Source organism: Podarcis muralis, chromosome 2 (genome assembly GCF_964188315.1).
Source record: "Podarcis muralis chromosome 2, rPodMur119.hap1.1, whole genome shotgun sequence".
In the NCBI taxonomy this organism is placed as follows: domain Eukaryota; kingdom Metazoa; phylum Chordata; class Lepidosauria; order Squamata; family Lacertidae; genus Podarcis; species Podarcis muralis.
In genome coordinates, this window is record NC_135656.1 from 95,660,451 (window position 1) to 95,676,113 (window position 15,663).

A 15,663-nucleotide genomic window follows, 5' to 3' on the forward strand; every position below is an offset into this window, starting at 1 on the left:
GGTGCTATGGGGTATCATGGCCATAGGAACACCCTGTACAGTATCAATAGTAATCAGAGTAGTTTACATTAATGCAAGCCTGCATTGCTGTCTCTTGCTGAAAAGCAAAACTAGATTGAGCAAATGCAAATTACCGTATTTTTTGCTTTATAAGACTCACCTTTTCCCTCCTAAAAAGTAAGGGGAAATGTGTGTGCGTCTTATGGAGCGAATGCAGGCTGCACAGCTATCCCAGAAGCCAGAACAGCAAGAGGGATTGCTGCTTTCACTGCGCAGTGATCCCTCTTGCTGTTCTGGCTTCTGAGAGTCAGAATATTTTTTTTCTTGTTTTCCTCCTCCAAAAACTAGGTGCGTCTGGTGCGTCTTATAGAGCGAAAAATATGGTAATAAATCTCATGTTGATCAATTCACCATATTCCTATTTCATTATGACTACCATCTTACATGAATAATATTTACCGGAACATCAGAAAAACTCAATTTGTGAACCCGGGTTACTCATATTCTCATTAACTAAATTATATTTGGGTGGCATGTGTAGCTTCAAATCTCTCTCTCTCTCTTTAAATAAGGTGACCTATTATCTGAATTGTGGCTTATCCAAACATTTAGAATGTCCCCAACACCATTTGGATGCATGAGGATTCATTGCCTTGCCAAATTACTATTAAGTGTTCCACGACTGTCATCAATTGTATAAATGTGTTTATGCACTGCATACATATTTTATGTGTGCATGCGTGTTATAATCCATGTGTCATTTATACTATGTATTCAGTTACGTGAATTCTGCCTGAAGATTTGGAAGGGGAGCAAATGGCTCACCCTTTTCCTAAATAGTTGTTGTCTTTCTTATAACTTAGTATCGCTGAATTCCATTAATTTCCAACAAATCTTATAACTGGGGATAATGTCACACTTGTAGATAATTTTAAGAACACATTACCAAGGTTTTGGAATCAGGTCTGTGTCAGAAATATGGAAACCATGGATCATGTAAACCACTAGATGTGCTGCCTTTGTGCATTCTGATTGTGTCGAGGTATAATCAAGCTACAGAAATTGTATTGTAGACAGTTGGCAATAAAACATGGACTACTTGAAGCTGAGCCTGTGCCGCATTATGAATGCTTACCTGATCCAGTTTTAGAGAATGTTAATTTCACACTCTATTGGGATAAACCTGTAAATAGTACTGACAAAACAGCAGGTTATAATAATCCAAGCAATAAAAATATACACGGCAATTCCTCTTACACGCAAAATGAAAAAAATAAAGAAACCGACAAGAAAGCCACCTTACAATAGAAATAGGATGTATGTTGGGACTCACCAGAATGCAGAGGGATCTGCGTCTGTGTATAATTTATCCCCTCCGAAATTAATAGCTATCCCTACCTTTGGAAATGCGGGTGGCGCTATGGGTTAAACCACAGAGCCTAGGACTTGCCGATCAGAAGGTCGGCGGTTCGAATCCCCGCGACAGGGTGAGCTCCCGTTGCTCGGTCCCTGCTCCTGCCAACCTAGCAGTTCGAAAGCATGCAAGTAGATAAATAGGTACCACTCTGACGGGAAGGTAAACTGAGTTTCCATGCGCTGCTCTTGTTCGCCAGAAGCGGCTTAGTCATGCTGGCCACATGACCCGGAAGCTGTACGGCTCCCTCGGCCAATAAAGTGAGATGAGCGCCACAACCCCAGAGTCGGTCACGACTGGACCTAATGGTCAGGGGTCCCTTTACCTTTACCTTTGGAAATACCTTATTGCCCCAAAACAAAACCAATTATTTGTTGTCATTGTCATGCAGCATTCTGTTCCCAATGGTAGCTAGGCAGATGCTTCTGTGTAGTGGTACATTATTGTGGTGTCTAGCCCCTGTCTTGTCCCCTGTACTTGCTTACTCACAAGTACCCTGCCTTGGAACATGGAAGTTCCATCTTAGCTACTGTAGCCCATGGTAGACCTACCTTTCCTGAAATCCCTCCCACTTATCTTCCCCACATCTTCCTAAAGCCATATCACACTCCTCACTAGAATCACTGACTTTCAACTACTAAAGTTCAGTAACAAAGTTTCAAAGCTCTGGATATGTGAGTGAAGATGGAGAATGATGGAGACCAAGTAATAGGTTGGACAGTGGTGGGCGAGGAGAGAGAAAACATGAGTGCCTCATTCTTTGTCTATACATAAAAACCATCTCTGTCATGGTCAGCCTCCAGCGTGACCAATGGATGGAAATGCAAGGGAAACAGTTGATCCTGGACAAGATGAAAGTGATGGATGAGCTCGGTACTATATTTATTTTCAATCTAGAGAGAATATTAGCTTAAGGGTTATAATTTGAAGCAGGGGTGGAAACACTTTTTTTTCTATAAATGGACGTTGAGCCACAGGAAAAGTCAGTGGTCTGAGCCACTGGTTAGTAGAGCCAAGCTTTTTTCTCAATCCCCTCTTTTCTGCCTCCATCTTTCTGCTTCCTCGTCTTCTGACTCATGGTGGTGGCTGGGTGTGTTCTCACTTACAAACCCTTCCTTCTCATGTAAAAACTCTCTCAAGTTTATGCCTTACAAAAGATGCCACTATCTTCCCCCCATCAGCAGCACGGCATAGACAACCATTACAAGCACCACAATAGGCAAACAGCACCCAAACCAACCAATCCACCTTGGAACCAAACAAGCCAGCCTCCTTCCTCAGAAAACTCTAGATTCAGCCCCAACTTGCTCTTCTCTGCAGCATCCAGAGAGCCCAAAGCAGACCTGGAGTGACCTTTTCAACACAGCAGTTTCCCCACAATGCTTTAAATACCCATTGTGTGCATGTGTAAGTAGATGGGTTTTCTATGAAATAAAAAGTCCTGGGTATGGGTAAAGAAATAAAGCCACTTAGCTGTCAAAAATGAAAATTGAAGTTGGCCCTTTGGTGAATTTTAGGTGTTGTGATACAAAATAAGGTGAAGGAGGTCACTTAGATAAATTGGGACCATGCTGTTTAAGATTTCTTAGCATCACTAGTAAGTATGCTGGAAATTCCCCTTCTTCAGTTCAAGGATACTGTGGTGTGTACAAAGAGGAAAGTTCCATTTATGTGTGGTTTGTTCCATTTTCAGGCTCTCTTTCTTGATTTCCATATTCTGCCCTAATTGTGCTGCAGTTATTCAGTAGTCCTAAGTCCTGACCTTTTTGCGTATACAAGCGACTCTCAACTTACAAGGGTTCCAGGGATAGAGCATAAAGCTAAAATTGTGTATAGTCAAAACTGCAGTAGTGCAAATGCAGTGGTGGGTGGGATTGCCAAAGTCTTTTTTCCCTAGATGTCCATCCTCTTTTTGCCCTCTTTTTATTTATTTCTTATTTTTTGTCAAATGCACAAAGCTGAATGTGCACAAGTTAAATGCACATAAGTTGTGACATTAAGATATAATTTCATTTTTGGTTTCCCCATTTCCATCTTCACAACAGTCCTGCGAGGTAGCTTAGTGAACCTTGTGGGTCAACATAGTGCAAGAGGAAGAATAATAGCCTTTGCTCCTGAAATTGAGGTGTGTTGTACCATATGTGTACGGCGTTTCCACATTCTGAAATTTGGACTACATTCTCTATCAATAACATGGAGTTGAAAGGCTGTATCACATCAAGTTGTGGTAAGGAAGAGTACAGAGCACTTTACCATGGAGAATACTGTATAAACAATATTTTAAAATGCATACTGCTAGCTTGTTTGCCACAAGGTAGTTATGTGATCATGAATCTAAGAGGCACAGTTAGCACAGAGTAGCAAAACGGAGATCTGCAAGTGGAAATACTGTGAAAAGCGTTAACTAAATAGCCTCCATCTCCCTCCTTCCCCTCCCAACACCTTTAGGCACTCAAACACCTGCAGCCTCTAAGGATATAAAATAAACAGGTATTATTATTTCACTTTAACCCCCATCATTATTCTCTCTATAATTTTTGTTTAAATAATATGTGCAGTTTGCAAAGAAGGTTGTGCGATATTTACAATCAGATCCCATGTTCTTGATACCTAGATTTATCGTTTGACTTGTGCCTATTGATTTAAAAGCCAGGATCTTTCTCATTCATGGAGGTTCCTTCTGGCAGATTTAAGATCTTGTAAATATTCATAACTGGGGTTGTGGCGGGTCAACTTTTTAGTGACCTGGACAAAACATTCCATTAATTTGTTATCTAATACAAAAACACTTCAAGCAACAGAAAGCAATCCATATCACAAGATCACAAGTTGTCAGTGAGCTGGATCCTTTGTCTAGTGAGCAGCCCCCATCGTTTGTTATTTGTTGTCCTTTGCTTTTGTAAATAATGCATATTTGTGACTGCTAATGGTAATTAGCCCATTTAATTTTTTCAGTTATGTGCTAAGGAAATAACTGAAAAAGCTGCAAACTGCACACAGTTTCTTCAATTATATATATTAAAAGTCAGATTGGCCCCTCTTTGTAGATAACATTGAAAAGAAATGAACCAATCTAGTGTTAAATGCCCTTGGTTGAGTGGAAATATATTTATTTTACAGTTTCCATGGATAAAAAACAAAAAAAGAGAGACCAGTATTTTCATTCCGGTTGGATTAATGATTAAGGCAAAATAGTATTTCTTTCTTCTTGGATATTTGACACATTGAGTGATTGTTCTGCATTAATTACACAGAATAATCAAACCAAGTATCGCAAATGTCCCGGCACAGACCAAGTCATCATCTGCTACCAAGTTCAGAAATATTTGTTTGGCAGCCTTAACAACAGGTTGATAAAACTCTTTTATTTTGAAAATACTGATCTGCGGGATATAACAGATACATTTGTGTATTGTGAGTACATTTTAACATATTATCATTCCCTAGTATGTGATTCATTTCCTTTTGCTTTGTTTAGAAGGGGTGGGTTGCAGTTCCCTACATAGGCAGGGCAGATTGATAATTTGCGCAAACTCTCATTGGAGAGCTATTTGTGTTTGTGTGCAAGAAAGAAAATACACACGTACAGGCACATACAAATCCTGTCATGCATAATCTGCGTGAGGCAGAAAAAACTCCAAAAGACTAGAGTTTGGTAAAAGAACAGTAATAATAATTTTGCATAAGAGGGTGTAAAAGTTACATTCCCCACCCGGAAAGACTGTTTTGCAGCACAAAATCACCCACCCACCCACCTCCTCAGCATGTAATTATCTCTTTTTTGGCCTATCCAATTTGAGCTGATTGTTGTGAAGCCTTTGCGTTAGCTTGCTGCTCTCTAGTGTCATGTAGCCTGTGCCGAACAAAATTGCTCTTTAAAGGTTAGACTGGTAAGATGCTTTCTGTTAGTAAATAGAGGGGTTGTTGGTTTGTTTTTCTGTTTTGGGAAGGTGAGGTGGGGAATTGTCTTCGGATAGTGGGGTGCGTGTGTGTGGAGAGAGAAAAAGAAATAGTTCGGAAGAGGTCTTTTGATTAAGAGTAAGTGTGTGCTCTTTGCCCTGCTTTTTAGCGCGCAGATACAAACACAGTCGGGTCAAAGGGTTAACAGCAATTAACTGTAGTTGCGTTGGAGACAAAAGCGTTATTTCACAAAAGCATTATTTCACCTGCTGTCAGAAAAGAGAGAGAGAGAGAGAGAGAGAGAGAGAGAGAGAGAGAGAGAGAGAGAGAGGAGGCCCATTGTGTAGGGGTGTTTGAACTGATTATGTTTAGAGGCTGGTTGTGATTGGTGGAGAAGGGCGTGGCTGATTGGGTAGTTTTGCATCTTGTCAGCCCAGGAGCACCCTTGTGCGTGCAATCTGTCTGTAACCTGAGGAAGCTAGAGACTGTACAACAAGGCTTTAATAGAAGCTTCATGGCCCAGCACTCTGTTTGTGGTGGTGGCAGCTAAATGGAGTTTGTCAGGTTTGTCAATATGATTGATTTTACGATTTTCTTCTTAAGAGAAAAACCTTACTTTATGCACAGTTATAATAATGGTCTTCAATTTTGCAAGGGCTGTTTTCCTATCTCTCCCTCCCTCTCTTTCGTTTTCTTTTTTAAACTTGAAATCTGTCGTTTGCCAACTTCTTGATCAAGAGTTTTATGGAGGTGCTTTAAAAAAAACAGACTTTTTTGGGGGTGGGAGAGAGAAAGAGACAGTGTGCAGGCCTGCTTTTCTCCATATCCAGAAGTTTGGGAAAGATTTGGGAACATTTTTTGAAGGGGGGGGGGTGAAAGCAATGCATGCTCTGTTATTTACTACTGTACTGCTCTCTTGTAGCAAGTGCAAAGCTTCGTGAGGAGTTAGATTTCAGAGAATACTGTGTGATTGTGGACAGTTTGCTGAAGATGTTTTAAGAGAATCTACAGAAATATTATTGTTTCTCTGTTGCTGCTTTTACTTTTACAGAATTCTTTGCAGTATTTGTGGCTTGGATGTCTTCATAGTATTTTGTGAAAAGGAAAAAGAAAGGGAAGGGGTAAAACTACAGATCTGTAAAATGCTGTGCCAGGCACAGTTGTGTTTGATTTTACTTGCCAGTCAATTTGCCACGTGAAATTAAGTATGGGAAGGTGTTGTTGTTTTTTACACCGACTGGTATTAATGTGTTCTGAAGAAATAAGTGTAACTGGATCTAACTGTAACTAAGCTAAGTGTCAGTCCTGCTGTACTGAATTTTTCTGCAAAATGAGATTATTTTTCTAAGGGGTGGTGGTAGTAGGGAGGAGGGAACTGTTAGGAAGTGGGTGGTTAGTTTAGAGCAAAGTGCACATACATGCTTCCTCTTTGAGATTAACTCTTTCATACCTGACATAGTTGAGAGAGGAGAGGAGCTGAATAGGTCAAATAGGCATTTGTTTGTGGAAAGTTTGCAGAAAGTGTGGATTTAAATGTAAAGCGCTGTTTTAGAAATAGATAGCAGTGTTCTGAAGATGCTGCATTTTAAAAAAATAGTGAAGGCAAGCTTCATGAGCAGGAAATATTCTTTGTTCTAAATGAATAAGATTAGTTTCAGAAAAAAAGTTAAAGGGCTGTTGATGTATAATTATTAGGTAAAGTGGCATAAATTGCTGTATTTGTAGGAAACATGGAAACAACACACATATATATATGGTGGGTCTAAATCTTTGAAACCTCTAAAAAGAATCTGTGTTTAGATAGCAAGATACAAACATAAATGCATGCACATAAGTGCCTTGTAAGCTTATGTAACAGCTCCAGCAGGATTAGTGATATGGGCTATTCACGATCCGGTTCTAAGTAGATTTAATGTAAATACTTACGTTTCTTGCCCACTTCGAGTTCAGATTGAACAGAAAATATATCTATACACTGAGCAGATAAATGTATAGATGGGTGGCTTAAACGTATGAGCGCTTTGTGATATATTTTTATCCTTGTAGCAATGTGGGATATTTGTTCTTGAAGCAATGCTGCTCTTCTACTACTGTAGCTTCCCTTCAAGAAACAGATAAACATTCTGTTTTAGGCAGCTTTAAATAATCATACTGCCTTCCCGGTCCTCTCCAAAATTGCATTGATAAGGATGTAAATCTGAAAACAAACCCTGTCCAAACAGTATAGCTGATTTGGCCTAGGATGCGATAGAGCTGAACTGAAAACTGATTGGCCTGACACTTTATAATCAAAGCTGATTTATTGTTCATTAGTAGTGCATTAGCCCTTTCAGGCAAGACAGTTATTTGTGTAGGGGCCTGTCAAACAAAAGACTGCTAGCACCTGTCATTTTTAAACCCTCAGATAAGCAAAAAGATATTAAGATAATGCAAATAGAAATATATGCCTTCAAGAGGTAAACTCTTTGCCTGTGAGCCTCCATTTAAAAATAACACTTTAAAAATTCCAGGCCTGCATTCGTTGCACAGATAAACCTTATTAGGGATAAAAATGCATCCCAGTGAAAAAAAAGGTGATGCTTTTAATCAGGGGGTTTGAACCTCATTTAGCATGGTGTGCTTCTCAACATATAAAATTGAGACATGCCTTGGGGAAGGGGCCCCAGGTTAGAAAGTTTGAAATTAGGAGATTGCCACTGGCTTTTACGGATCTGCGATTTTATTCTGGATTTCTTTTTCTTTCTTTTTTACTGTGTTTTGTTTTGTTTTGCTCTAAACTATTGCATTAGTTTATATTGTTAACTTCATTTTGTTGGTTGTCTATTTCCATCCCTCAGACCTTCCAGTGAAGGGATGGGTGCTATCAATGCTTTTAGTAAAAAAATAATGAAATAAAGGCTGCTGGCTGATTTAACCTTTCAGATATTTTTCTTGTTGATTTTTATTTGGCGATACAACATAGTTAATTGCCTATATATATATGCCCATTGCCAGCACACTGTCAGAAATGGACTTGTACCATAAAATGCTGCCTGTACCATCAGGGGTTAATTAAGTGAAAACATGATGACATCACAGCAGAGCTGCGAGAAAGTCAAGATATATCTCCTGCTGTATTGGGACACATTTCTGCAAATTCCCACTGCCCTCTCATTCTTTCACTCTCACTGCCCCCACCCCCTTCTGCCCCATTACTAAGGAATGATCTCATGACACAAACCAGAAAACAACACAAGCGTCAAAAGAAAACAAAATTAGTCAACTTTTGTCTGCCACCATAGAAACAAGGATTAACTTATGTTATTCCAGAGTCGTGGAGAGGAGACTATCTGCATGAGGATATATAGTGCATTGTCTTCTGTGAATTTTTCATTTGACAGGGATTTTGGAGGCTATGATCTTAATTAAATCTCAACTGGCTCAAATAATGCATCTAAAAAGGCATGCAGTGTTGCGTAACCTTGCTGAGTTAGTAAACCATAAATCATCAGAAAGCTTATGATAGGGAGTTATTCTCTCTCTCTGAGGTTTTGTTCGCCATTTGTTAGTTTTGGTTATTTTTTACAATACACATTGCTTTTTAATCCCAGTCCCCCTACCCTACCCCCTTCCCTCTCTCTCACACCCCCCCCGTAACATAAGGAGAATTAGGAGATGCCATGCCCAATAGCATCGGAGTGATGCAATGAAACCGACATGAGATCATAACTTTCTATAGCTTTTCACACAGTTGTCTGCCTGATAGCATGATGCGAACTCTGCCTGCAGTTTTTCAAAATCAGAACATCTTAAGAGGGAAATTTTAGATGATCTGTGCCAGGACAGTTAAATTAGTACACCATCACACCTATGTACGTCGTCTCTGTTCCTCACTGAAATTCAGGGCTTCCTGAAAATTATTAAGCAGCCTTATAGAAATGGGTAGCATCACCATTATTCAGTTTTAATAGACAGTTGCTGAAAAGTGGCCAGGTTTTGTTTTCTTTTGTTGTTATTATTGCAGATGGTCATATACACAGCGGTGCTTCCTCAGGTATGTTCACAAATAAAACAAAATAGATAACGTGTGTGTCTATGTTGACAGTGAAGGCTATTGATTATATATTGCAGACAAAATTGGTATGTTACAGACACATAGTAAATGTGTTAATGCAATAATTTACTTACCTTCTTGAGCAGTCTGCTTTTGGGAGTTGCTGCTACCTAGAAATACATAGGGAAAACCCCATGTTTCTTCCCATTATATTTCTGGTTCTTTTTAATGTGCTGGAAGTATAAATGGGTAGCTGTTTACAGTGCAGCAGGCTGATACTTTGGGGAAGAGGCTTGCGAAGTCTTAGTCCGGTTCAGAGGTAAGAAAGTCTTGCTGAACTTAAAAGTTTATAGAGTGAAGAGGCAGAGGAAGAGAGGCACAATGTCAACAGCTTTTTTTTTTTAGCTGACAGAGACACCTTAGTTTTTCTTCGAGGAAATGTTTATTACTTGATAGGTAAGCATTGTGATCTGTTCTCTCACCCCCCACCACTGTGCTTGGGAAAATAAAGAGATAAAGAGTGGGATCCCAGCCTGCCCACCCCCATCCACACCTGCGTGGCTCGATTGTGGGAAAGTTCTGACACCCGCAGTCTCAACTTGATAGTGTTTGGTGAGAAGCTTGGCGGGCTGTAAGCAGTTTGTTTGTTTTACTGAAAGCAGGGCTGTGTTGCTGGAAATTAGCTTTGCTGTGAAACTTAGGATTCATTTGAAATGCCCTTTATTTTTATAAGGTGTCCCCCCTCCCCCCCCCCTTTTTGGCCCTAGGTTTATTTATTTGTTTTCAAGAGTTGAGGAGCAGAGGAAGGATGGGAGGGGGGTAACGTACTCATTATCTGTAAAGCTGCCTGATGTGTCTGTTTTTTTATAAAATAGAATCAAGTAGTTATATGAAGTACTGTAGCCTGTTTTTGTTAACCTTTCCAGTGCAGTTTCCTCTTGTCCGTATTGTGTTTGATGGGGTGAGGGAGAAATTTGAATGAACGTTGAACAAGCATCCATTATTGCTAATTATTCTGTGCAGGTTTTTGAGGTGGAGATCCTTTCAGTGGTTTGGTAAGATGTTATATTACCTTTTCTAAAGGAAAAACTTAAGGACATCCAAACAACAATAGCTGATAGTATGTTCTAATTTTTAAGCTCTCTATCTTGCCCTTAAATCTAAAACATCATTGTTCAAATAACTGAGAACAAGGTAAACCAACAACATCAAAAAGGTCGGCTTCTGTGATTTCTCAAGGGCTTGTTATTTTGTACTTTCCAATTCTATTTGATGTCTTGACAAAACAAGATGACACAGGGGAGAATACATTAAAATTTGATCCCCCCCCCAATATAACCTGTATCAGTAGTGGCAGCTTAATTTTTCACACGTTTTTAGGAAAGGTAGCCTTTTTATTTTGCACAATTACTCTTAATTGTCACACCCCTTTATGTGAAGGATTTCTTCTAGGGTTTTCCCCGTTTGCTTTCATTTTGCGAAGCATCTTTTTAAAAAAGTGTTTTGACCTTTAACATGCAGAGAGCTTGCTGGTTGGAACGTGTCTTCATTAGAAGTAAAGCAGCGAATAGCAAGATTGTAAAAGGAGCATCTGATGTTTTCTCATTACAGATCAGCACAGCCAGTGTAAATTAGATTCTGATGCACAAATGAGGGCACCTGTGATAGGTGTGAAATACAGCACACTTAAGCAAATAAACTTTTACAAGTATTGTAAAGGCTGCAGTTCTGAATAAAGTGACACCCTCTAGATGAGTGTTTAGCAGAACAAGAATCTGAATATATCTTGTCATAATCTGACTGCTTTCTTTGTGTCTGATTAAGAGTAAACTGGCTCAGTAAGTTTGCGATATTTTAATTGCTTATTAATATTACATTAGTCGGTACACATTGCACGTATACCCCCTTCCCCCAACCCATCCACTCCCCAAACCCAGAAGAAAAGACAGAACCACATTTTTAACTCTTAAAAGAAAAGCAGCAGAAAGCAAAGCCACAGGCTAGTGCTGCAAATGATTCTGGTGGTGCTGATTTTGCACTTTCCAATACCTGCTGCAGAAAAAAAATGTGCTTAAATTTCTCCGTAACGACGTTCTCAGCCTTGTATTATTAAAATCTCACAATGTACAAATGTTTTAGAAAATAACAGGCAAGGTGTTGTATCTTCTTGACTGCATGTAGATAGGCTTAAGAATTTATAAATCAATATTGATCTCATTGGGGTTTTTCTTTAAAAGCTAAACTGGCAAGAAACAGAGCAATTTGAGCATTTGCGTGCACACACACAATTAGTTTTAGTAATGTGTAGTATGTCCTTATTAAGCAGGTTAGGTTTGAGAAATAGCAAATGTTTAATGGTCCTTTTCCTTCCGCTACTCCTTCTCCCCCCCCCCCCCCCCGCCTAAACTAAGGGTAGCTTTGCTTGATAGATTCCACTGTAGCACTCCTGTTAAAGTAGAAGATACTTAATTTATGCAAACTTTATATTTGTATGCAAATTAAATGAGTATGTATTATAGCTTCGGCAATTAGTAGGGGGCTTGGTATGCATGAGAATTGGCAGGTAGGATCAGGTTGCACCAAGGTTTCATATTTTAAACAAATACTAAATCTTCATGTTTCTTTCTTCCTTTCTGTCTGTCTTGCAGTTGGTAAAGAAGGGTTAACGTGGTGGGAAGCCCGAAATTATTTACCAAGTCAGGCAAATCTATTATGCTCAATTGTGTATGTCTGGTCAAACTCCTACTCTTGGTGAAATGCAATAAACAAAATGATAAAAAATAAAATGCTAATTGAATTGTAAAGAGCTTCTTTCTCTCTCTCCTCTTTTCTCTCCCCCTTTTTAATAGGAGGTTGTATTGTTGAGGAGAGAACAGTTATGCTAATGACTGACTACTTAGCTGGTTTTACATTAATATAATAAACAGTACCTGTCGTAATGTTCTGTACAGTGTTATGGGCGAAAACAGGGAAGTCTTAAAAGTGAAATTCTCTTTTGCATAGTGAAACAGAATCATGGTTTCCACATGAATGGTTCCAGCACTCTCAAGTTTCTTTTTTTCTTTTTAATTGTTTTTGTTTCGAAGACCTGAAATATTGTGTCAGAAATGTTCTATCCTGGGTGAGATACGGGTAATGTGATTTAGTGAAAACCTACACAGTACTGCAACAAAATGTTTTGAGCATCATTCTGAATGCTTCATTCACACTAATTGTAATAATTACAAACCTGCATATGTATTAGTAGAGGGTAACCTTAATTCTGTAAACACTGCCCTTGCAAAGTTGGTACAGTTGAATTTTTCTTTTATTGGTCACACACAGTGGCTTATTTTACATACATTTCACGAAAGTCAATTCTCATTCAGTCAAGAAATCAAGATGCCATTTGAAACACATTTCTTACTTTATTTTTGCAAGATTAATTGTGCATTGTTATAGGATTTTAGGATAAATCATGAAACTTGAAAAATATTTTCTTTTTAAAGTCAGGGAGTGATGACGATTTGTTCTTTAAATTGAAGAAAAATAAAATGGTAATTGATGTGTTTATGTTTATGGAAATTTGAACTGGCAAAAACCCTTTATTTAGCATTCAGTCTAATTGAAGAGGTGAAATTTTAGATGATGGTTCATTTACATTTGTCAGTGGGAAAGTGCCACATCACTAGTAGTCTTACAATTGTTATCCTGAAGATGAACTCGGGCTAAATTTAAGGCTACAGCAATGGAATATTTTCAGGGGGGAAGTGAAGTGGGCAAATATAGTGGATGGAGATCTCAAGAAACATGCAGGCATGGATTGGGAAAATAAACCTGGATCCAACTAGTTTATTTAAAGGCATATTTGCTGTTGATGGTATTAGAATGTCAGCAGGTCTATACTAGTAGAATTATAATAGCTGAGCAGCAGCTGTATTTTTCATTCACTGCCAACTCTAAATGCAGCTGGGTACCTGACCACACCCTGTGAGTATCTGTCAACAGGGTTGCATGTAGTTTGCTAAATAAACCAAAGTCATTAAATAGGGCAATGAATTGAGGGCGGTATTCTAGGGCAAAGCTAGCACACTAATGGTGCAAGATTTATTTGAAGTAAGTTCCATTGACACTTTCTCCCAAGTAAATGTGTACATGGTTGCAATCCGAACATCCACTTGGCTGTGTCTTAGCTCCTATTTATATTTCCACCTCCCTGAAGAAGTAAGCTAAATCTATTGCACTCATTTGGCTTTTTTCTGTGAAAGTGCACTTTATGATTGATAAAAGGCATAAAACACACTCAGTTTAATGTACATCACCATTAGTTTATTCCAGAGTACTCATAGTAAAGAAATGTTTGATCAGTAAATAGCTTGTGGATCGGTGCCTTTCAGCGGTGTTGTCAAGTGATGAGATCTCATTCTTCCTTTCTTTTAAAGTGGGCCTTATTTAAATTAGGATGTTTTCTAAGCATTTGCCATTTGCAAAAGGTATCTTCAAATTTCAGCCACCTGGGACTGAAGTCCCGTCACGTTAACATCAAGAGCAGACAGAGGTTTCTTATTTCACTCTGATGTAATGTGTGGTATACTGCATAGTCTCTAAAATAAGTACAGTTTTGACGGAATACACTCAAACAGGGACCAATAAATATTAGAGACTGTAGTTAAGAACTTACATGACTGTTTTAAATACTATTGATTTAAACCACTGGCTAGTTTTTATGAATCAAAGTGTAATTTCCAAGCTTTGACTATATTTCTCAGTGCTAGAGCACTCTCTCTTGTGTGCCTTTAGCAGCTTTCCAGACATTCAACACAGGATTAAATGATAGTAGTTACAATGATCAATAGGTTAAGACCGGTACAATCACTCTTGCTGCTAATGACCTCGGTAGTAATGGGTAATAAAGTGTGGGCTATAATAGCCTATCCCTGCTACAGCAGCCCTTTAAAGCCTAGTATTACTAGGGACTAGTTACATGAAGAAGTTGGACAGGACATTCGAAGTTGAGAAGCAGAATAGCTATCCATAAATCTTTGGCTGTTGCCCACACACACCACAATAGTTTCTGCTCCATTTGTACACATTTATTTAAAACTTTATCTATGCTACTGTCTCGAGTTCTTGAAGCAAGATTTGGGTTGAAGCTTTCCCGGTTAATTCTGTATAATAAATGTTGATCCATGTTTGGCATTCAGTACAGTAGATGAAATTGTTGAAGGTAAAAAATGTGGTTTTGGCTAAAAACAGCTATTGAAGAAAAAGGTTTCCCGGGAGAGAGTAGAGGAAGGCTAGAGTTAAGGACAGTGTCCAGTCTCCAGATTTCGAGGTACCCTTGGGCCAAATACTCTCAACACCCTTCCTCCAAAAGTGGGACCGCCTCCTTGTGACTATCAATATAGGCACTTCCTTCCTGTTCTCTTCCCTTGTCCTTCTGCACCGCTGCCCAAAAGGAGATGGAGACGAGAAAGGAGAAGGAGTGCCAATTTCTAGCTGCCTGAACCCAAACCCAAATGGCAGCCTGCCTCTCCCCATACCTCCCCCAAACTTGGGCCAGTTCCTATGTTCATCTATCCACCTGATCATGGTGCCACCTGATGTGAACTGCTTCACTCTGCTGCATGGCAAGGCCAGCCCTGTGGTGGATAAGGAGGGCCAGGAGGCTCTGGGGGCTGTATGTGCAGCTCCCAACAGGTGCCTGATGGTGTCCAGCCGCACTCCAGTTCATGGCAGGCATGAAATACAAATTGGGGCGTTCATTGTTCACAGCTTAGTTTTTTAGCCCCCATGTTCCACCAGCTCTCAGCTTGATACTCTAAATCTCAGGGTTGTGGGTTCAAGCTCCATGTTGGGCAAAAGATTCCTGCATTATAGGGAATATTGGAAGATTCCTACATATTGGAAGGGACCCACAACTCTACAATTCTACGATTTGATGAAGGCAGATCATGGCTTATAGGTATTATCACAGTACAGCATTGTTTTACTGCTTTGGGGCAAAATTACATACGATTCTTCCACGCTGATACTGCATTTTTCATAGAACTGTGGAGTTGGAAGGGATCCCAAGGGTAAACTAGTGTTTGCCTTTCAGGATTTGCTACTGGTGTTTACCCTTCCGTGAGAGGGCTGTGCCTGTGGGAGTCTGGAATTAACTTCCCAGGGAACTATGCTGTCGCCAATATAAGTTCCAGCTATACTTCTGTAAGGCAGTGCCACACGTGAACTCATGGGAAGGCACACTCTTGTATTAAGGCACTAGCCTGGTCGCCATAGACGACGAGGGATTCCATGCAGGCGAGTGAGCAGGCTGGCAGAATAGAGCTCCTCT

General features: G+C 39.5%; 1 protein-coding gene across 26 annotated transcripts in view; it reads left to right on the forward strand.

Annotated features, from left to right (window-relative positions):
- The window catches only part of FOXP1 (forkhead box P1), a 526,973-nt gene that overhangs the window by 393,799 nt on the left and 117,511 nt on the right, over positions 1-15,663 (forward strand). The window contains exon 1 of one of the 26 annotated variants that reach the window (XM_028719408.2): positions 5,734-5,878. The exons of the other annotated variants lie outside the window; for them this stretch is intronic. The gene's annotated coding sequence lies outside the window, so the exon portion shown is untranslated. Of the gene's footprint in view, positions 1-5,733; positions 5,879-15,663 lie in introns of those variants that run through there. 26 annotated transcript variants of the gene reach the window in all.